The 23,160-nt window shown below is 38.0% G+C and overlaps 1 protein-coding gene across 3 annotated transcripts in view; it reads left to right on the top strand.

Annotated features, from left to right (window-relative positions):
- The window catches only part of MSH4 (mutS homolog 4), a 296,009-nt gene extending 272,849 nt beyond the window's left edge, over positions 1-23,160 (top strand). For 2 of the 3 annotated variants that reach the window (XR_013520189.1, XR_013520196.1), the window contains 2 exons: positions 11,581-11,672; positions 21,303-23,159. The gene's annotated coding sequence lies outside the window, so the exon portion shown is untranslated. Of the gene's footprint in view, positions 1-11,580; positions 11,673-21,302 lie in introns of all 3 variants that reach the window. The other variant, XR_013520182.1, reaches the window with a different exon arrangement.

The following is a 23,160-nucleotide window of genomic DNA, read 5'->3' on the forward strand; positions in this document are numbered from 1 at the left end:
GTTGCAATGAGCCAAGATTGTGTCACTGCACTCCAGCCTGGCTACAGAGTGAGACTTTGTCTCAAAAAAAAAAAAAAGAAAAAAAAAAAGAAACAAAGAAAAGAAAAAAACAAGGAGGGAAAATGAAAGGAAGTGTTTCCAGTTATTTAACTTAATTCCATTAAGTTAACTTTAAAATTTACATTGAACATTAGAGAGTTCCTCGAATGTATCAAAAATATCAAATATTAGTCTGTCATTTTACATCAGAAGCAATGGGCTTAAGTCCTCTAACCACGTTACAGTTAGACAACACAAATGTTCATCCTTAGTGTTAATTAACTCGAATACCCACATCAAAGGTCTTTATTTTGGACTTTGAATAACGAAATACTGATAATTCAGTTTGTTGATTGAAATCGCAAATCTACAGGTTTTGGGAGATTAAAGTGGGGTCGTTTTTGGAGGGTTGGATCTGGAGTTTGTAAAAATCTGTCATGAGGCTAAAACAGAACTGGAATTCACTTCTTTGTCTCTGAAATCTTAGCGATAAAGCCTATATCCTTAGTGAATAGCCCAGGTTTGAAGAGAATTGATGCTGATGGACTCTTTGTTGCCTACGCTGTATCCTTTATTATTCGTTTCTACCAGACCTTCATTTTGTTTAGATTATGTCCTCCTGTCCCACATAGTCATGTGTTTTAGGGGAAGCTGACCCCAGTCCCACCTCTAGCTATGGGCCTGATTGGCAGAAACATGACAGTCTTATTCCCTTGCTAATGTTTGGTTCAGGGATGGGCATGGGGCACAGCACTGGCCAGTGACAATAGAGGCAAAGTCTGCTGCATGGGGGCAGAAGAGGAGTTCTAAGGAGCATTTCTGGAAGAGAATTATAAAGCTGTATTTCCCTTATTCCTCTGATGTTGTTGTATCTGGATGTGATGCCTGGAACTGCTGCAGCTATGTTGCTACCAACCTGAGGTTAATGTTGATATTAGGAAGGCAGAGCAGAGTAAAAGAGAATCTGGCTCTTCTATGACTATGATAAGCCACTGAATTAACTAACTACTTCTAGACTTCTGTCTTTGTGAGATAATAAATTTCCCTATTGTTAACACCATTGGGTTTCTTTTATTGCCAGACAAATGGACTATAACTGATAAAGCTGTCCGCGGGGATTTGGAGCCTTGGTCGATTCAGTTGCTGAAATAGCTTTTCTAGTGCCACAACTTACAATAATGTGGGCTTTAACTATTCTATCAAAAATGAAAGCTGTGTGAGACAGCTCAGTTGAATATATGCCATTTAAGAGCAAGAATCAAAGCTAGTCTGTGTGATTTGGGGTGATCCAACAAACTTCAGTGTCACTTATTAAATTGGGCTGAAAGTGCCTCTGTTTCCCAGAAGTGCTTTCAGGATAAATTCAATTAAATAGTTTTAAAGTACTTTTAGAAGAAAGACATGTCATGAATTTGAATAATGATAGCCTTTTCTGACATGTCTTTATATCCATATAAGAACAACGGCTTCTAGCATTTCCTCTCTCCTGTATCTATGGAGTAATCATGTTTGTATGCTGTTGTAATTTCAGTGGTAGCAAAGAAAAAAATATTTAAGGATGTCATAGAGAAAACCACTATAGAGATGTACTTCTCAGATCCATTCCCATGTACTCAGACCAAATATCTACCCATAAGTAACACAGAAGTATATAGAATCTCAGAACTAGACTTCTGACACACCAGTAGAGTGCAGATTCTGTAACGTCATGCAGAAACCAACAGAACGTTTTTGAAGAGAGTTTAAAGGCAAAATTGATATTCAGTTATTTTAAGAAGAGACACATACATTTGTGGATAGAATGATTCCAAGTTGAAACATGCTAAATTTTCATGAGCAAGAGAATGAATGAATACAATTGAATATTATGTGGCAGTGAAAATTAACAAACAGGATGATCCTATATTTACATCAGTGGATCACACATGTAAAACAATGAACAGAAAAATAAAGCAAAGAATATATACAATATAAGTGTATTAATATAAAATATAGTATCATGTAAAGTGAAACTATTCCTTAGGGATATTCCATTTTAGTAAGTATAAAGAAACTCATGATGATAATCACTGCAGTTAGAATACTCCTTACCTCTGAGTATTAGGAAAGGGAATGTGATCAGAGGGAGAAGCAAATGGGTACTTTACACTTTCAATTATATTGGAAATATTTTATTCTTTAAGCTGAATAACAGACGCATGAATCTCCCCTCTATTATTTTTATAGTTTTATTGTTTATGTGAAATTTTATAAGATGGTAACAATAAAACGAAATAAGACTCAGTTTTATCCGTGATGGGAGACACATTGGTACTGAAAGTTTTCTCAGCTATGTGAGAACGACAGTTTCACTTTCGGTTTAGAAGATTCTAGGTTCACTATTCACTGTGGTATTTTTCTAACCACGTAAAAATGGAACTTTCTTGATACTTATATAAGAGAGCCAGACAAACATGTGAGTCTAACCGGAGTCTGGTTAGTTTGTTATAATTGTTTTTCTTTTAATCCATGTTGAATGTACTACGCCGCACTCTAGCGGGCGGGTTATACCACTCAGATACTCTTCCCCTTGCAAGGTAATTGTGATGTTGTTTTTATGCGTTGATGTGACTGACTCAGAAGATGCCAGATGTCTGCTTAACCATTATTTGTGAGTGTGTCTATGAGAGTGATTCTAGAAGCGGTTAGAGTTTGCATTGGTAGCCTGAGTAAAGTAGATAGCTCTCCTCACTGTGAGAGGGCATCATCCAACCTGCTGAGGACTCAAATAGAACAAAAAGGTAGAGGAAGTTTCACTTTACTCTCAGCGTCTGGCCGTTTAGGCTAAGACTTCTGTCTTCTTCCACCCTTGCACTAGGACTTATGCCATCAGAGCTCCTGGTTCTCAGCCTTTCCGACTCAAACCAGAGTTTACACCACTGGCTTTCTTGGGTCTCTATTTCTCAGCTTCTGCAATTATGTGCATCTATATATATATTATTTATTTTAATCAATATTTATTTTTAGATATTTTAATATAATTTATGTATTTATTTTAAATTAATTTTTATATTATATATAAAATATATATCATATATATATAAAATCTTCTGTTACTTTGACCCATTGCCCTATTGTTATCTTGCAATTAACTTTTCACTGCACATCTCTCCTTCATAGCATTTAAGGCAGTTATATTTATATTCATTTGTGTAGTTATTTGATCAGTGTCTGTTTTCCAGTAGATTGCAAACTCCAAAAAGGCAGACTATCCTGTTTTGCTCACTATTATACTCCCAGAGTATATACTAGTTTAATTAATTGAATTGAATTAATTCAGTATATACTGGTTGAATTAATTGAATAAAATAAAATAGGATCACATCATGTTTTTTTCTTCACTGTAGCCTACTGACATCAAAACCTTCTTAAATTTTTCCCAGTGACATGAGAAAATGGGTTACTGTCTTCCTTCCCACCAAATCTGTTTCATTATTCTTGATTATTATTAGCACTACCTGACTAGTTTATTTTAGGTTTCTCAAACTAAAGCCTGACTTGGAATAGGTGATACCTGGAAACAGGAGGAAGGCAGTGAGAAGAGTGGGGCAGCAGAGAGGAAAAGCCAGGGAAGGAGACTGGAGCAAGAGTCAGGTCTGAGAAAGAGGCCTTGCAGGTCCATAGCCTCAGGAGACCGGCTGGTTTTCATTCTGTGTTATAGCCAGAAGGGGAGCAGAGTGGGGAACTGGGAATTAAGCATCTTGGAGGAAGGGCCACTCAAGTTAGTTGGCCACAAACTCATTGCTCATGTAGATTCTGGGGACATAGTGTGGCATAGTGGTTGAGATGCAGGCTGGCAGAGTTAGCCAGACATGGTTCAGACCCAGGTAGGTCTGTGATCTGCTTCTGCCAGGGAGCTTTGGACTATAATCAATAGAAAACCTAACGCAGATGAACTTAGTAAGAAAATTTATTGACATAACTGGGAATTCAAATTTGGTTAACCTTCAGGGTCAGCTTGATCCAGTGGCTCTTTCTTCTTTTCTTTTCTTTCTTTCTTTTTTTTTTTTTTTTTTTGTGAGACGGAGTTTCGCTATTGTTGCCCAGACTGGAGTGCAATGGCGCGATCTCGGCTCACTGCAACCTCTGCCTCCTGGGTTCAAGCAATTCTTCTGCCTCAGCCTCCTTTTTCTTTTCTTTTCTTACTTTCCTCCCTCAAAAAGTTCATGTAGTTTTCTCTGTCTGCTTTGTCCTCGGGCTGGTTCCTCCCTTGGTGACTCTGCATGCATGCTGCCTTCCCAAAATCAGTCCTTTTTTTTCTTTCAGGAGAGCCCAGATTTTTTTTTTTACTTATTGTAAAGACAATATATGTTCATTTTTAGAATTTGCAAAATACAGAGAATAATAAATAAAACTAAAAATTATCACTAATACTTCAATTTTAGAAAATCTCTAATAGGCATTTTTTACATACATTGTGTTTATCTTTAAGATACATATGTGTGTATGCATGTGTGCATATATCTCATAGTGTATGTTAAAACACTTTGGCTTTCATTGATATTCTGTTGAGTTTCCCAGACTTACTATTCTCTTATTAGACATTTTGTTAGGTTTTAATAAACATGACATTGCTTTTCCAAAAAGAAATTAATTTGAACTTTATATAGTTGTTTAAATCCAAATGACCAAGTTAAACCTTTTATGCAAAGTTATTAAGCCTAATTTCCTTGCAGCAGGGATTCTGTTTAGTTGACAGTACTTGTTTTTCTTAGAACACTTAGCCGAGTTGAGGTTGAGTATTAGCCTTCTGGTTTTGCCTTGTGTTGTTTGGTGTTGGATTCGAGAATAGTTTGCCTGGGACCTTCTTAAACCCACACTGAAATAATTTCCTCGTCTGGTGATTTTTATGTCAGAAAAGTTCTGCAAACTTTTATCATATTTGCTCCCTGGTGCAAGGTTACTGTACTATCTGGGGAGCTCCTGTACACATACGTTTATGAACATAAGGATGGTAAGTTGATTGTGGAAAATTCCCTTTATACATATAGAAGAAATGCTTTTTAACAATATATACATTCTAAGTCTAATACTGCCAAGAATATAAAACCCCAAATCCCTAGCTGATGTAATGTGTAGTTATCTGTGAAACTAGATTTGTGTGTGTGTGTGTGTGTGTGTGTGTGTGTGTATGTGTGTGTCAGGACACAGAACTTGGTCCCCGTCACCTGTGGGTAATTAGCTGGAATTGCAGGATGCATCTGGCCATCCTTGTAGACATTAGTCTCTGTTAGGCAGAACCAATAATGGTTTCTCATCCTGGAAGCAACCCCCTGCTAATCTTGGTGAAATAGCAGTAGTGCTCACAGCAGCTCTGCTTTGATTAAAAATTAATGGTGATGTGGGCACTGGGAATTAATTATGAGCTGTGAAATCTATGTCTGATATGTTTAAGAGAAAAAGAAAATTATGACTGCTCAAAATAGACTATTTTCAATGCATTTTGGATGTTCCCTTTCTACCACAAAAAGGTTTAATTGATTTCAGTAACTCCTTTTTCTTGCTCTTTTTATTAAAAAATACACAGTTCTAACTGCTTGTTTTGCTCTTCAATGATTGAAAAAATCAAATAGTTCTTCCTTCCAAATATTTTTTTTCTAATAAAACTGGTAATACATTCTTAATTTTGCTGGCAATTTGGGTACAAGAATGTTTATATTTTATTGAAAGCTTAGAACAATGGTAATGAAATCAGAAGAGATTTGTTATTTGCTGCTGTTACTTGTTTAATATTTGTTTCTGTTAATTATTTGAATTACATGAAATACGTTTTGCATGAAATCTTTTAGTATGAAGGAACAGATGCTTGGGAAGACAGAAAAGAATCTTTTCGCCTTGGGAATGTTTTCTCCTATTGTTTTATGGTTTGGAATTTGGTGCTTTTCCAAGGTATTCTAGATGCTTAATGAGGTCTGGTAAGGATGATATGACAAGCTTATAGGAAGTGCTAAGTTTTACAAATGACTTCTCCCAGGATTTGCCCTCTAGATTTCACTACCCTATGTTTTAAAAGAAAAAGCTCAAAGTAAGGTACTTACGTCCTGAAGTATCTGTGGGACCTGCTCTTTCCTTCCTTCTTCCCTCCCTCCCTTCCCCCTTTTCTTCCTTGTGATTTATTTATCCCTTCAATGATTTATTCATCCCCCATTTTTGAATACCTTAGGTGTTCACTACCCTTGGTTCTCTCTGAGACGTGAAGATAAAACAAAGCCCTAATGAGCCTTTATTTAATCCTTACAGCTACCCTATGGGTTAAGATTAAATTATTGTTTCCATTTAAGAAATCAAGGTGTAGGAAGTTAAGTCCTTGGTTGCTCAAGGTCACTGAGCTAGTAAATGACAGGTCAGACACTTTTTTTCTGTCTTTGCCTCCCTTGGAGCGAACCCTCTCCCTGTGTGTCAGAGATGGCTCTGAACCCAGATCTGTGGGTTTCCAGAATGTAAGCTCAATACCCTACATCATTCTGCATTCACATATGAGATAGAAAAATGTGAGAATGATGAAGCATGATTTAAATAGACTCAACTAAAATGTAGAGGAATCCATGGATTATAAAATCTTCAGGAAGTTAATTTAAGAATAATACCATTGATTGTGTACTATTCTGTTCAAGAAGTGTTTACATTTGTTATCACTAATGCTTACTAAAATCCTATAAGGCTTGCCCCATCTACAGATGGAAAACTGCTTACTTTAGAAGATTATCTTGCTAAAGACCACATATCTAGTAAAAGTGTGGAGATTTAAAGCCAGATCTGTTTGAGGTAGGTTCTTTTCCTGACACCACATGATCTTCGGAGGATGAAGTCGTAGAGAGCCACTTGCTATGGCCCAGAGAGGAATCAACTAGAAGTTTACATATTCACTTAATGAGTGCTTAGCATATGCCAGGCTCTGTGCCAAGCACCTAAGCTACAGCAATTGTGGACAGGCAAATCCTTCCTTCAAAAAATACTGTCTAGTCCTTTTGACACTGAAATCAAAGCTGCTTTTAGCCCACTGCCTATGAGAACATTTCTGACAAGCTTATCTATTTTGACTAAAAATGGTGCATAATCAGGCCATGTTTCTGAAAATGTTAATTAGAAAATCCATTTTCTGTTTTCATGAAGGACAAGTGTCTTTGGTGAGGAGAGGGAAGAATAAAAGTTAATATTTGGTAAAACAGTGGGCCACACTAATCATCACATTAATCGCAGGAAGAAAGTCAGCTTTGGGGTTTTAAGTGTTTAGAGGTCTCTTATGTAAAAAAAAAAAAACAGTTTATTTGAAGTTGCTATGGTTATGTTTCATTCATAAAGGTAAAACAATTGAGAAAGTGGCCTAGAGAAATAATAATAAAGTCATGAGCCAACATTCGCCAAGTGCTCACTGCATGCTAGCACCATGCCACATTTAATGTAATCCTCAAGACAACCCCAGCAGATAGCCTTATAATTCTCATTTTACAGAGCAGACTGAGGCACAGACAAGTACAGTTAATATGCCCAAGGCCCAACAGAAGAATGGGAACTCGAACCTAGGTATTTTATGATCTGGGTTGGTTAGATTCATTTAACAGTTGCTCATTTGTCCCTTTATTTTGCTCATATAACACAGTATCGCACTCATTTCTCTTAATTCAACAGATAGTTTTGCTTCAAGTCTTCTAAAGTGTCATAATTATTCATTGTTATCACAAAACATTTATTTAGCACCAACCACATGCCAGGCCTCAGACTAGCTGGTCAATATACACAGTGTTTGGCAAAAGCTAAGGTAATATTTATCTTCCAAGGTTATTATTTATGTAGGTCCCTATGACGTTATATCTTCTTATAATCTTTCTGCAGAAAATTACAAGCTGGCTGCAGAATAGCAATGAGTTATTCTTTTCTGTTCTTTTGTGTAAGACATAATTCTGGTTATAGAAAGGTCTGATTTCATAAATGTGTGTTTAGGTGAGGTAACATACAAACATGTGGATTCATTTAGGGTCTAGTTTTTACAGCTTTCTAAAGTCCATATGAGAACTCCACTGTTTCTTCCTTGAAAAAATATATACCTTTTTTTTTTGCAAGATGATCTAGGAGGTGAGGTAAGATTGAGGTCACAGGAAACAAGGGTCCATGAGTGTTCAGTGCAAGGCGTTATTGTGGTTACTGGCAGTCAGAGTGGTTAAGTGAGGACCGTTGCAGCACCCTTCCTCCGGCAGCAGCAGGAGCTGGGTGACGCTGAGCTGCCTGTTTCCAGGCCACTTATTGTGGCTTTGATGTGCTGTGTCTGCACGTTACTCCCAAGCTCTGATCTCCAGCGTTTCGTTGTCAGCCACGGCCAGGGTACCCCACTGCCCCACACTTCTATCACACGGCCAGCCCCAGGCAGACAGTTTAAAAAATAATACGCCTGTCTTGCTTCTGCGCAGATGGAATGTTTTACGTGAGAAATAATCCAGCTGAGTGTTTGCTCCACAGTTTGAATAAGAATGAACTGGCTTGTGGCTTAGTAGGGATTCGGGTCAGGAATGTGTTTTGCTGTCAGAAGGGGAAGTTAGTGGTGGAAATTTGTAAACTCCTGGTGTTGGGTTGACATAATAGATGGTCTAGTAGGAATAGGAGTTGGTTCTAGAGTTAGACACAGGTTCAGATCCTGATACTGCTCTTCACTAGCCACTTTTTGTGTGCCTCAGTTTTCCTTCCATGAAACTGAGGAAAAAGTTGATGCAAGAAGTGGAGAGAGAATGCAGGCACAGTGTTTATCATATTGCCTTACACAGGATGAGTGCTCAGTTAATACTATTATTTTTGTCATTTTGGTCTTTATTTTATGGGGAAGCAAACAAAAAGCAACCCACTGCTTTGAAATCTTCTGCAAAAGCATAGTTAACAGTGGCCTAGAAAATAATGAATATGCTGGGCGTGGTGGCTCACGCCTGTAATCCCAGCACTTTGGGAGGCCGAGGCGGGCGGATCACCTGAGGTCGGGAGTTTCTAGACCACCCTGACCAACGTGGAGAAACCCTGACTCTACTAAAAGAAAATTAGCCAGGTGTGGTGGTGCATGCCTGTCATCCCAGTTACTCGAGAGGCTGAGGCAGGAGAATTGCTTGAACTTGGGAGGCGGAGGTTGTGGTGAGCCGAGATTGCACCACTGCACTCTGGCGTGGGCAAGAAGAGCAAAACTCTGTCTCAAAACAGAAACAAAAAAAAGAAAGAAAGAAAGAAAGAATAACGTTAACTCATTCATATCAGTACCCTTTCCGCTAATATTGTTACTAGTGGAGCCAGCATGATTATGCTTTGATTTGCTAGCATGATTAACCATGTAAGAGTGTAAAAGTCAACTAACTGATGACTTTATCATGGAAGCCTCCCTTTTTATTCTAAATTTTCTGTCTTCTTTTTTCCTTTTTTTGAAACAATATCTCATTCTGTCACCCAGGCTGGAGTGCAGTGGCGATCATAGCTCACTGCAGCTTCAACCTCCTAGGCTCAAGCATCCTCCCATCTGCCAGCCTCCTGAGTACCTGGTACTCAAGCATGCACCACCATGCCTAATTTTTAAAAAATTTCTTGTAGACACAGGGTCTCACTATGTTTCCCAGGCTGGCCTCAAATCCCAGGGCTCAAGCAATCCTCCTGCCTGAACCTCTCAAAGGGCTGGGATGACAGGCATGAGCCACTGTACCTGGACTCTCTTTGTAATTTTATCAGATTTGCTTTAAATGCTTTGTGGTTATATTGTCTAAAACATGGACATTCATACTTAAGTTTTCTTTTGTCTGGAATTAATATTGAAGCATCAACTGATGCTTCTTTTCTATGCAATGGAATAAACTAGTGATACGCATGACATGGATGAATCTTAAAAAAACATTAAGCAGAGTGAAAGAAGCCAGACACAAAGACTACATGCAGTCTAAAAGCATTTTTCAAAAGACCCTGGAAAAAACAAATCTAATTTATAGTGACAGAAAACAGATCAGTGGTTACTTGGGGCCAAGGGTGGGGTGGGTAAATTGACTGGGGAAGGCATAAAGGAAACCTTTCATGGTGACGGAAATTTTCTGTATCTTGATTGTGGTGGTAGCTACCAGAGTGTGATCTAACGGTGCTCTTAAAATGGATATACATTGTTGTATATAAAGTGTGTTTCAGTAAAGTTAAATAACAAAGTTCTGATCTTATGGTTTCTGTCTTTTTTACAACATGGGTTTATTTTGTCTTAATTATTAATAACAGTTTCATACTTCAAAGATTTCAGACAGATAGTTATTTTCCCTGAAGATTTAAAATACATTATTCTATTACTTGCCTATTGTTGCTGAGAAGTCAGTCAGTTTCATTGCGAATGTGTCTTATTTTCTTCTCCCAGTAGTTTTGTTTACTTCTTGTTTTGGATGTTGTGCATTTTCAGTAAAATGTGTCTAGTTGTGTATTTGTGTTTTTATTCTGCTTAGATTTCGCTGTGACTTATAAATAAATATAATGACTTATTTCTTTAATTGTGGAAAGCTCTCAGCCACTGTCTCTTTGGATATTGGTTATCCATCCTGTCCATTCCTTCCTTTCAGAATTCCTATTAGGTGTATGGATTATACTCTTATTTTGCCCTTCTAGTATCTTAATATCCTTTGGATATTTTATGTTTTTAATATCTTTTTTATTTGTGCTGCACTTGTGCTAAAATAATTTCCTTAGGTCTATTTTACATTTCATTAATTCTTTGTCACCTGTGTTGCGGGATTTCTGTTTCAATGAGTATACTTTCTGTCACTACAATTTCAATTTCATACTTTTCAAACATGCCTATGTGTTTTTTAATATTTTCTAGTTCTTGCCTTACAACTTCTGTTTTTACCTTTAGCTCTGCACATGTTAATCATTTTTATTTTTAAATCTCTTTTATCTTCTTTCATTATTCCAAGTCACGGTGTGCCAGTTCTGCTCTCTGCTGTATCTGTGTCCGGTTTCCCTATGTGGTTTGTAATTTTTGATCAGAAGCACATTTTCAGCAAAGCTTGTTTGCCATGGGACGCCCAGGAGGCCTGGACTATGGAAATGGTTTGGGGTTTACCTCTGCCAGGTCCCTGGAGTTTTCACTGGTCCTAGATTAATTTTTACGTTAAACCTCTGTGGTAAATCGTGCTTCTGGAGAAGACTACCGCAATAGACTCTCTCCCAATAGCTCTTTTGTAATGTGATCTTGCCCCTCCTCCACCAAGAGGTGGAGTTTATGATCCCTTCCCCTGATTCTGGGCTGCTTGTGACTGGCTTTGATTGATAGGATGTGGCAGAAATGACATTGCATCACTTCCAACACTGGCCTTATGAGGCTCCCAACTTTTGCTTTCATTACTTGGAGAGCTCCGTCTTGAAGGCCAGTCATCACGTTAGAAGCATAACTAATTGGAGACCACTATGTGGTGGAGAAGCCCATGCTATCTACAAATAGAGGGAAATGGCACATCAAGGAATTAAACATGAAAGTCAAGAGTTCCTGGCCTTTTCTATCTTACTCAGCCTATTGGAGCCACCAGCGGAATGAGCACAGACCCCAGAGGAGCAGAAGACCCATCCGGTGAAGCCTGACCTGAATTCCTGACTAACAAGTGGTGAGCAAATAGTTCAAATCCACCACATAGCCTTGGGATTCTGATTCTTTCAGTCGACCCTTTTCCACTCATAGTGTAGGCAGTTGGGAACATGTCTTCTCATTTCATTAGTCTAGTAGGTGAAGCTTTTCAAGTGTTTCATTGGGTCCCTTTCCAGTCAAATTAGTTTACTGAAATGACTAGAAATGCATCTTCACTCATTGTGGCCCAGGTTAAGTCTTCCCTCCTCTGGCAAAACTGTCTCTCATCATCATAGGGAACCATAACAAATATAACTATTCCCTCTCTCATGACACCCCTCTGCTCACAAACATGTAATGGTTTCCAATTTTCTGTAAAATAAAACTTTTGTTTTTCAATTCCAGATATTTTTATCTAATGAATGCCCCACATTTTCTATTTACCTATTTATTTATTTTTAAGAGATAGGATCTCACCATGTTGCCCATCTGGTCTTGAACTCCTGGCTTCCAGCAATTCTCCCCTCTTGGCCTCCTAAAGTGCTGGGATTACAGGTGTAAGCCAAGGCATCCAGCAAAGTCCCCACTCTTCTTATCTCACTGGTCTACATATCTGTTTCTCTGTCAACCTAAACCATCTCTTCTTCCTATATATACCCCACTCCATATCCTGTCACCATAATTTGCTCATGTTATTCTCTTTGCATGAGATATCCACCCGTCTGGTGTTCACATTTAGATCTAACCAATCTTTCAAGCTCCACTAAATCGAAGTGATCCTCCTCTATAAAACTTTTTTGATAATGCAAGCTGTAATGTCTCCCTCCCTTGAAGCTTAATAATATGTTTTACCTGTCAATGTCTTATAATTTATACCTTCTCAGATTTTTAAAGCATGGTGATTTAGAATGGAAGTTGACAAATTACAGTACACTGACCAAATCCAGCCCACTATCTGTTTAGGGGAAAAAAGTTTTATTGGAACACAGTTATACTTATTCATTAAGATATTGCCTATGGTTACTTTTGTACTACAATGGCAGAGTTGATTCTTTGCAATGGAGACCAGAAAAGTTAAAATATTTACTGTCTGGCCTTTTATAGAAAAAAGGTTGCTGATCCCTGATTTAGAGAATGGAAATTGAATTTTGCATTACCCCTTCATATATAAATATATATATATTTAATTTTACTTTAAGTTCTGGGGTACATGTGCAGGACCTGCAGTTTTGTTACAGAGGTATACATGTGCCACGGTGGTTTGCTGCACCTATCAAACCATCAACTAGGTTTTAAGCCCCCCATGCATGTATTTGTCCTGATGCTCTCCCTCCCCTTACCCCTCACCCCTGACAGGCTCTGGTGTGTGATCCTCCCCTCTCTGTGTCCATGTGTTCTCATTGTTCAACACCCACTTATGAGTGAGAACATGCGGTGCTTGGTTTTCTGTTTCTGTGACAGATTGCTGAGAATGATGGCTTCCAGATTTATCCATGTCCCTGCAAAGGACATAAACTTACTCTTTTTGATGGCTGCATAGTATTCCATGGTGTAATTTTGCCACCTTTTGTTTATCCATTCTATCATTGATGGGCATTTGGGTTGGTTCCAAGTCTTTGCTGTTGTAAATAATGTTGCAGTAAATATATGTGTGCATGTGTCTTTATAGTAGAATGATTTATGGCCCTTTGCATATATACCCAGTAATGTTACCCTTAATATTTACCACCTCACAGCTTGCCATGAAGGCCAAGTGACAGAACATCAATGGACTCTTTTGGAATCTGTAAAGTATAAATGTAGAGTGTTACTATTGTTATTACTTTTGCCTTAACTCAAAGTATGTTATGGTTTGCCTCTAAGTAAACAGTTTTTATAAGAAAATGGAAAGAAATTAGAAACAGGGTGGATATCACCTTATTCCTGCAAGAATAGCTATAATTAAAAAATTAACAGATGTTAGCAGGGACGTGGTGAAAAGGGAATGTTTTTACACTGCTGTGGGAATGTAAACGAGTATAACCACTGTGGAAAACAGTGTGGAGATTCCTTAAAGAACTGCAATAGAACTACCATTTAATACAGCAATCCCACTAAAAAAGATACTTGCACATGCATGTTTATAGCAGCATAATTTGCAATTGCAAAAATAATCATCACACACACACACACGCACACACACCATAGAATACTACTCAGCTATAAAAAATAACAAAATAATGTCATTCATGGCAACTTGGAATGGAATTGGAGACCATTATTCTAGTTGAAGTAACTGAGGATGGAAAACCAAACATCATATGTTCTCACTAGCAAGTGGGAGCTAAGCCAGGAGGGTGCAAAGGCATAAGAATGATACAATGGACTTTGGGGTCTTGGGAGAAAGGGTGGGAGGGAGTAAGGATAAAAGACTACACATTGAGCACAGTGTATACTGCTCGGGTGATGAGTGCACCAAAATCTCAGAAATCACCACTAAGGAACTTAATCATGTAACCAAACACCACCTGTTCCCCCAAAAACCTATGGAAATAAGAAAAAGAAACAGGGTGGTGTAATGTTGGATGTTATTGCATTCTTTCTATCACAGTGTCTAGATATGTGTACACAAGCAATGTGATCTAGATAGGCACTTCAGTAAGCAGATACCTATATTAAACTTAGGCAAACAGAGAAAAATTTTCCTTTGTAAACTCTGATGTGGAACAGCATGGCTACAGAGTAGATACAGATTAGTGTGTACCAGCACGTCTCTGGTACACATCTTTTCTGTGCAAAATGTCCACCTGAAGATGAGATTTCAAAAGTGAAAATGCTAATATTGTCCTTTCTATCATGAAATAATCTCTCAGCTTTTGTATTTTTGTAAAGGCAGATTTTTGAACATGGAATGTCAAAGATGATTTCTCAGTGTGGATAAAATAAATGAGAGGCCATTGTTAAAAACAAAAAAATGAGGCCAACTGCACACTGACAGCTCAGAGATGGTGGTTAAGAAAGCCTTGTTTCTAACCAAATCCCACAGCCAGTGGTAGTTTAAAAGAAGTAGTGTATGTCCCATCAGGAAATTTTGCTTCTACATCTCTTCTGGGATGTTATTAAATTTTCTTCTAGGAGAAAGACCAGTAAGCCACAAATTGTTTTCTCTACATTTGTGCAGTGAAAACAGCGGGTAGGAGGGGAGTGTTTAAGGAGTCTGGCATTCCATGGGGCATCAGGGGATCTTTAATTATAGAGAAGCTGTCAGGGAAGATGGACAATGCTCCCTTTGTTAGGGCAACATAGTGTCATTCAAAATGATATTTGTTTTTAAACTTGGGGTATTTGCACACAACCACAATGAGATACACAGTTTAGATGATGCCAATTTGGATAGGAGATGTTTACTTTCAAAAATAAAACAAATAGTGATACAGACTTTCGAAAACTAAGAGTTGCAATGAGAGAGCTGTAAAAAGTTCACTCTAACTTTGAAATTTGCTGATAAATGGGTTGTATCAGCTTGAGGGGAACTATAACACACATGGATACTTTGAATCTGAAAATGGGATGAAAACTGTTCTCTTCTGACATTAGAAGTAAATTTTACAACACTGAATCCTTTATTGCTTTCTTAGGTATCTTCAATTCTAAGTAAATTCATACAACAATAAAATGATATAAATTCTGAAAACTTTTCAATTTATAGGACTTCCATTGACTTGGGCAAGAGTAAGAGGAGAGGTCAGTGTCTGCATATTTTAGTGATGATATTTACATCATCCAAGAATTTTTATTTTCCAGAATAATTTGCCTATTATGGCTAATAAATAGTACACTGATACCTTAATGAAGCATTTCCTTTAAGAGAAGTGACCTAGGGTGGAGCCTGCTGTTGACATTTGACCCAGGTCACTGTGTATGTAAAATGCCCTGTGTTGTGCTTATTTTATTATGTTGTTTTATTATATGCAATGATTACCCAGTAAGCAAGCTACATCTTCCAAAAGTATCAATAAAATAGGGGCACAAAAGAAAAACAACTAGGGATGGCCAAGAAATTGATATATAGACATCAAAGTAATTTTCATGAAAGAGAAAAACAAGACTCTGTTGGACTTCATTACAGCTGCTACAGTCAGGCACCACATACTGATGTTGTGGTCAATAATGGACCACATATGCAACAGTGACCCCATAAGATTATAATGGAGTTGCACTGTATAGGTGAATCATTTTTCTTTTATACTATATTTTTGCTGTACCTTTTCTATGTTTAGATACACAAATACTTACAATTGTGTTACAACTGCTTACGGTATTCAGTAGAGTAACATTCTGTAGAGGTTTGTGGCTAGGAGAAATAAGCTGTATCATAAGCCTAGATATGTGGTGGGCTATATCATCTATGTTTGTGCAAGTACACTTTATGATGTTTGAACACTCATGAAATCACCTAATGATGAATTTCTTAAAACATAGCCCTGTCAGTAATGACTATATGAATTTTAGCAAGGTTTCTGTGCTAAATTATACATTGGGGGAGGAAACACCATAATATTTTCAATGCTTAGGCCATTAAAAGTCATCAGGCCTGTTTATAGGTCACATCATAATTATGCTGGGTCATAGTAGGCTTTTTAGAGAAAATCAAGGAAAGAAAAGACATGGCCCCATAGGTTCCACAAGGAGTCTACACAGGCATCAGAAATATACCCAGAAAACAATTAGAGACCTAATCAGTGTATAATTTAGTTATAGTTGTGTGTGTTTGATGTTTTATTTTGTTTGACTATGTTGTTAACTCTCATGTTGACAGAGTACTTCATCAAATTGTTAAATACCCATTTTTTTGAAATATGGGTAATTTGTAGTTACTGATTACACACTATGAGACATGACCCACCACACTGCAGGCAGATGATCAGAGAGTATCTCTCCATAGTTGGATTTTGCCCAGCTCTAGCCCAATAGACTAATGACTGTGGAATTGAGCTACATGGAACTCAACTCTTCAAATAATTGGACTTTTTCCTTTTGTACTTTTTTTTTTCCTGATTAAAAAAGAAGCAATGCCATGACAATAACTCAGATAAATTGTTTTTTAAGCGAGTTCCTGGTTGTAGTTCTGGAGCAGTATATGTTAAGCCCAATTTCCTGGCCACTTCCATCTACCATTCTGCTTAGCAAAACTATTATTGCTAAGGATGATGCTGGAAAACATCAGCTTTAAAGAAGTGTTAATGTTGTTTGCAATACTGAAATAAAGTAGGCAAACAGATTCAGAAACATTTTTTAACCATAAGAATTGAGGCAGACATTTTCTATGTAACTAGTTCATTTTACTGAAGCCACAGTTTTTTTTATTCAGCTCTACTTCTACCATTGAGGTAGTTAAGTTTCATTGTGTCTGGCCTGACATCTTTCTTAGGATATCCAAGGATGGCAGCATTTCTAAATAGGCCTACCAAATACATTCATCCACAAAGCCATATATGTGCCCCCAAAAAATGTTTCCCCTTTGGAAAATCTCATTGAGTTGAAATAACCCTGAGGCCAAATTTCTGGTCTAAGGAAAAATTATAAAGTGTGTGAAGAGAACCAACATTTGGTGACGACCGACTATTTGTCTATTGCTTTATCTATATTCGTTTACTTCTGTAAACCAAAAAAATATCTGAGACATGTTTCAATCAATTTAGAAGTTTATTTTGCCAAGATTAAGGACATGCCAGTGACACAGCCTCAGGAGGTCTTGATGGCATGTGCCTCGGGTGGCTGGGCCACAGCTTGGTTTCATACATTTTAGGGAGACATAAGAACTCAATCAGTACATGTAAGAGGTAAACTGATTCAATCCGGAAAATCGGGACAACTTGAAAGCGGGTGGCAGATTTCCAGGTCATAGATTGATTCAAAGATTTTCCAAATGACAACTGGTTAAGACAGTTCATCTAAAGATCTGGAATCCATGGAAAGGAGTGTCTGGATTGAGATAAGGGGTTGTGGAGACCCAGGTTCTTATTATACAGATGAAGCTTCCAGGTAGCAGGCTTCAGAGAGAAGGGATTGTAAATGTTTCTTATCACACTTAAAAAGGTGCCAGACTCTTAATTAATTCTCTCCTGGGTAGAGGAAAAGACCTGGAAAAGGAAAGGAATTCTCTACAGAATGTAGATTTTTTTCCATAAGATACAGCTTTGTGGGGCATTTCAAAATATGTCAAAGAGGCCAGGTGTGATGGCTCACACCTGTAGTCCTAGCACTTTGGAAGGCCAAAGCAGGCAGATCATCTGAGGTCAGGAGTTCTAGACTGAGCAACTTGGTAAAACCCTGTCTTTACTAAAAATACAAAATTTAGCTGGGTGTGGTGGTGCATGCCTGTAGTCCCAGCTACTCATGAGGCTGAGGCAGAAGAATCACTTGGACTGGGAGGTGGGGGTTGCAGTGAGCCAAGATGGAGCCACTGCATCCCAGCCTGGGTGACAGAGTGATACTCTGTCTCAAGAACAAAGAAACAAACAAAATATGTTGAAAAAATATATTTTAGGGTAAAATACTTGGATTTCTTTCAAGGCCTGCTATCTGTCATGTGATCCTGTATTAGAGTCAGGCCAGAATTTACTGTCTTATTGCTACAGAGTGTCTTAAGATCTCTGTTTTAGTGTTAATGCTGGTCAGCTATGCCTGAATCCCAAAGGGAGGGGGGTATAAGAGGCAGGTGCAACTCCCTCTTTCCATCATGGCCTGCGCTGGTTTTTCAGGTTAGTTTGAGAAAACCTTTGGCTAAGAGGAGAGGTGCATTCAATTGGTTGGAAGGGTTAGGCTTTGGCTTACACTTCTCAAAAAACTTCTAGGGATATTTGCATTCTTACAATCTTCATTTTTTTGGATGAGAATGCTGCAGCCATATTTTTGCCAAAAATATTTAACCTGAGTCAAATCATGAAGAAATAATCAGGCAAATCAAATTTGAGGAACATTCTGCAAAACAGCTTTTCAAACCAACTGTTAAAAATGACTCTTCAACGCTGTCAATGTCTTGAAAGACAAAATAGAACTATTTTAGATTAAAGGAGATGAAAGACAAATGATAAATCAAAAGGAGTAGATGACCCCTGCTGCCTTCCCGACTGAAATCAACAATAGGAAACATTGTTGGTACAAAAGGGAACATTAAAATATGGTCTTAAATGTGATAACGATGTGTGGTTATGTAGAGAATATTCTTGATATTATAAGAGACATGCTAAAGTCTTTAAGGGCGAAGTGTCTTAATGTCTGCAACTTACTGTCAAATGTTGCAGGGATGTGTGTGTGTGTGTGTGTGTGTGCAGATGTGGAAAGAGAGAGAAAGACAGACAGAGAGAGAGAGAGAGAGAGAGAGAGAGAGAGGAAAAGCAAATGTGGCAAAATGTTAACAACTGTTGAATCAGCCAGGCACAGTGGTTTGAGTCTGTAGTCCCACATTCTCAGGAGGCTGAGGCTGGAGAATTTCTTGAGCTCAAGAGTTCGAGGCTACAGTGAACTGTAATTGTGCCACTAAACTTCAGCCTGGGCAACAAGAGAGAGACTGTCTCTTAAAAACACAAAAAAACAGGCTGGGCTCAGTGGCTCATAATCCCAGCACTTTGGGAGGCCGAGGCAGGTGGATCATGAGGTCAAGAGATCAAGACCATCCTGGTCAACAAGGTGGAACCCCATCTCTACTAAAAACACAAAAATTAGCTGGTCATGGTGGTGTGCGCCTGTAGTCCCAGCTACTTGGGAGGCTGAGGCAGGAGAATTGCTTGAACCCAGGAGGTGGAGGTTGCGATGAGCTGAGATTGCTCCATTACACTCCAGCCTGGGTAACAAGAGCGAGACTCTGTCTCGAAAACAACAACAACAACAACAAAAAACAAAGTAAAGCAAACTGATGAATCTCTGTAAAGCGTATATAGGGTGTTCTTTGTATTAATACATTTTTCTTTAGGCTTGAAATTTCTCCAAATAAAACACTAGGGAAATCCGAAAGGATGCTGAGTTGCAGAGAGGTAAAATAATGACAGCAAAATGAGATTTAAACCAAGGTATTTCTGCTTCAGCTTTGGTCCCAACTCCCTGCACACAAGTTACCTCTCCTCTGGCTGGGAAAATGAGAGGTCACTCTTGAAAAATTGGTTCACAATACAAAGAAGTATATCCCAACTCACAAATGAGTCAGAATTACAGTAAAGACCGTGGGAGTTTGGAAGATGAATGGATGATGCCATCAATTCCTAAGGCCAGGAACTGTATCACTTTCTTCAGGGTTCTATGTACAGGTTCTTACACACAGTAGGCACTCAAATAAATTTATTGAATAAGTATTTCCTGTTAGTATTGGCATCCTATGGATTGTGGCTTTTGAATTAGACACTTAAAGGTGAGTTGAATTTTGATTACTGAAAAGAAGGGAAGACTATCCAGATAAATAAGTGGCATGTGAAACAAAATGCAGGGCAGGGAAGAAAAGTGGGGAGTGAGGGGTGGGGAAAAGCTGGATAAACTTTGATAAAATCATTTAATAGCTTATCCTGAGGTTTCGTCACATGCATAGACTTGATGATGGTTTTAGAGAGATATTATTTTGTGTTCACGTTTTTCTTCTTTTTCAACATATTGCTCTTACCGCTTCCCTTGCCCCACACCGATTTTGGAATCGGAGAAGGAACATTGCTTATTGTGACAGTCAGCTTGGGTTTTAGCCTTAAAACGCCCCAAAGAAAAATGTCTGCGCACATTCGCTCTGAGGTGCAGAGTTAGAAGAAAGCTTTTCCGGACTCCAAGAGCATTTCATTTGACAGCATGTGCTTGCTTTCACTCAAGGTGAACTTTTAGCTAAATCTTATTATTTTGCTATTCCTGTTCCATAAAGAAGCCATTTGAGGTGCCCAAAGAACCAGCTGTTAGCATGCCAGTTGTTAGCATGGCTGGTGCGTGAGGTCTCTAGCACTGTGTACCCTGCAGAAATGTCATTTCAGATGCATCATTTTGCTAAGTAAGTGTCCCTGCTCAACGCCAACACTAGTTTGTCTTCTGAATAGACATGCTTCCTAGAAATTACCCTTTAGCTGACCCCACGGCATAACACACATTACATGTTTAGTGATGTCACTCTCATTCCCTGGTTGCAGACAAGAGACACCTGAGAAGAGGAGAAAATTTACCATTGAGGGGAATAGAAAGTGTTTTTGTTATGTCTCTCATCAGAGGCTGAATACCAGACACATAAATTTCAGGGCTCAGCACCCTGAACATGCAGACATACATGGAATCTGCAGTGAGAGTGTGAAGAATCCAAGTAGAATGCAGGACCAGAAAGGGATGGGAAGATCAGAGTTATGTGTAATAAAAGAGCTTTAATACGTTGCAAGGAAAATTTCGGATTTTACGTAGAGGAGGATTTTGAAAAGATTAGAACTATTGGTGCTGGGGATGCTTATAGAATGTTGTAAAGATTTCCTCCTGAAGTACCATGTATTCCTTTCTGAGCTGGATTGAGTTTGTATTATCTCACCTGAAACAGAGTTAATTCAGAAGTCTACTCAAGACACTATTAACATTTATGCAGTAGCCAGATTTGTGTGACTGTTTCACATCATTAAAGAATAGAGCAATTTTGGCAAAAAAAGATGCTGCTATATTATCTTTCTTTGGTCTTTCCTAGGCTTAACAAGTGGAATTTTGGGCTTGCTGAAGAGGAAGAAAGAGGAGGAAGAGGAGAAGGAAAGTGTAATTAACAAGAAAAAACTAACACCTTGAATATTTAACAGAATGTCAGCTAGTCGCCTGTAATTCAGTCACTGTTCTCTACATAGCTAAACTTTTAGTAATAATGTAGGTATTCCCTGGCCAAGAGAAACATAGAATGTGTGTGTGTGTATAACAGAAGCAAATGAAAAGAAAACAAAATAAAGGACATTCTGGAGTCAGGGAGTAAATATTTCATTTTAGAGCACAGCATGTTTTAATGGAATATGGTGTCTAGGGCTGGAGAAGAAATCACAAATATACTTATTTATAATTACTTATTATTTTTACAAACTCTGCTTACTAAAAATTATTTGAAACAGCTCACATTTATCCAACAAACACTGCTGATGCCTCATATACGCTTTGCCTCAATTTGTTGAGAGTAGGTACGGAGCATGAGTCAGAATTCGTAAAGGCAAGTATAAGGAATGTGATCGCTAGTAGGAGGCGATTCTCTTTCAACTTCCTAAGTTTCTGTATGTCTTGTGATAGGTAGAGAATACCTTGGTTGTGGATTATCCTTTTGAGGATATTTGCATTATCGACTAGCCTTGGGAGAGAAAAAGGGAGAGACAGAAAGACAGAGAGGATAGTTCTCTCAAGAGCAATGGACCAGCATGCTTACTGCCTATTATAAAGTATTTGAGTTCCCTAAGCTCAGGATTTTTTTCTCTTAAACAAAACCCACAGTGGCTTGGTTTTCTTCAAGTTACCATGTGGAAACTGGGGCTTGGGGAATGGATGCAATTGCTGTAATAAACAGTCCCATAACTGTCAGTAATAAATAGTTCTACATCTCTGGCCCATGGATTTCGTAGCTTTATCCAACACCCATAAAAAGGTGTAAGTAATTTCTTGGTTTGCGTGTGGGGTAAATTTTCAGACCTTTCACAAATTTTGTGATTTGCTTTGAGTATTTGCACTTTATTCAGACAAATACTTGAGCCAAACTAGTATTTCCTCAAGGTAAAATATCTTCTGTCATATTTAATTTTCCTGTTAAATTTAAACTCAAAAACCTCCTCAGGGGAAAATGAGAAAAGGATATTGTAAAAGAAAGAAGAGTCAAAATGGAGTGATAAGAATACCAAAAATAAGCTGGGTGCAGTGGCTCATGCCTGTAATTCCAGCACTTGAGGTGGCCAAGGTGGGGGGAGGGTCACTTGAGGCCAGGAGTTCAAGACCAGCCTGGGCAACATAGCAAGACCCCATCTCTATTAAAAAAAAAAGTAAAAAACAGACCAAAAAAAGTACCAAAAATAATGAAAAACAAAAAATAGTTCAAAGAAAAGCATAGGGTATAGGCCTTAAAGTTTTAAAAATGTGTTTAGACAAATGTTGTTTAAAAGTGTTTTAGAGTCATCCAATGGTTATGCTAATAGACATACTTTTGTGGAAAATATGGAAAAGGTTTAGTTTATTGAGAGAGTGGTGGTTGACTATTCTTGACCAATTTTTAAATGGCAAAGTTTTATTATAATTTAAGAATGGAGACAGACAGCTGTGAATAACTCAATTGAAATGTAAGCTGATGAAAGAAGAAGGATATAGACATTTTTCTAGTGTTCGAATTATGCAGTGCTTGCCCTGAATACTGCTGAACTCACCACTTGGAAGGGAAGACTAATCTTATTTGGAACATGCCATTGTTTAGTATGTAATTTCTCACTATTTCTTAATTTAAAGGTGTCAGTGAAAACTGCAAACTCAGTTATTTAAATATCTGACGCTTTTGAAAATCCAGCTACCTTTATCCATTAGACAAAATAGAT

Source organism: Callithrix jacchus, chromosome 7, assembly GCF_049354715.1.
Source record: "Callithrix jacchus isolate 240 chromosome 7, calJac240_pri, whole genome shotgun sequence".
Taxonomy (NCBI): domain Eukaryota; kingdom Metazoa; phylum Chordata; class Mammalia; order Primates; family Cebidae; genus Callithrix; species Callithrix jacchus.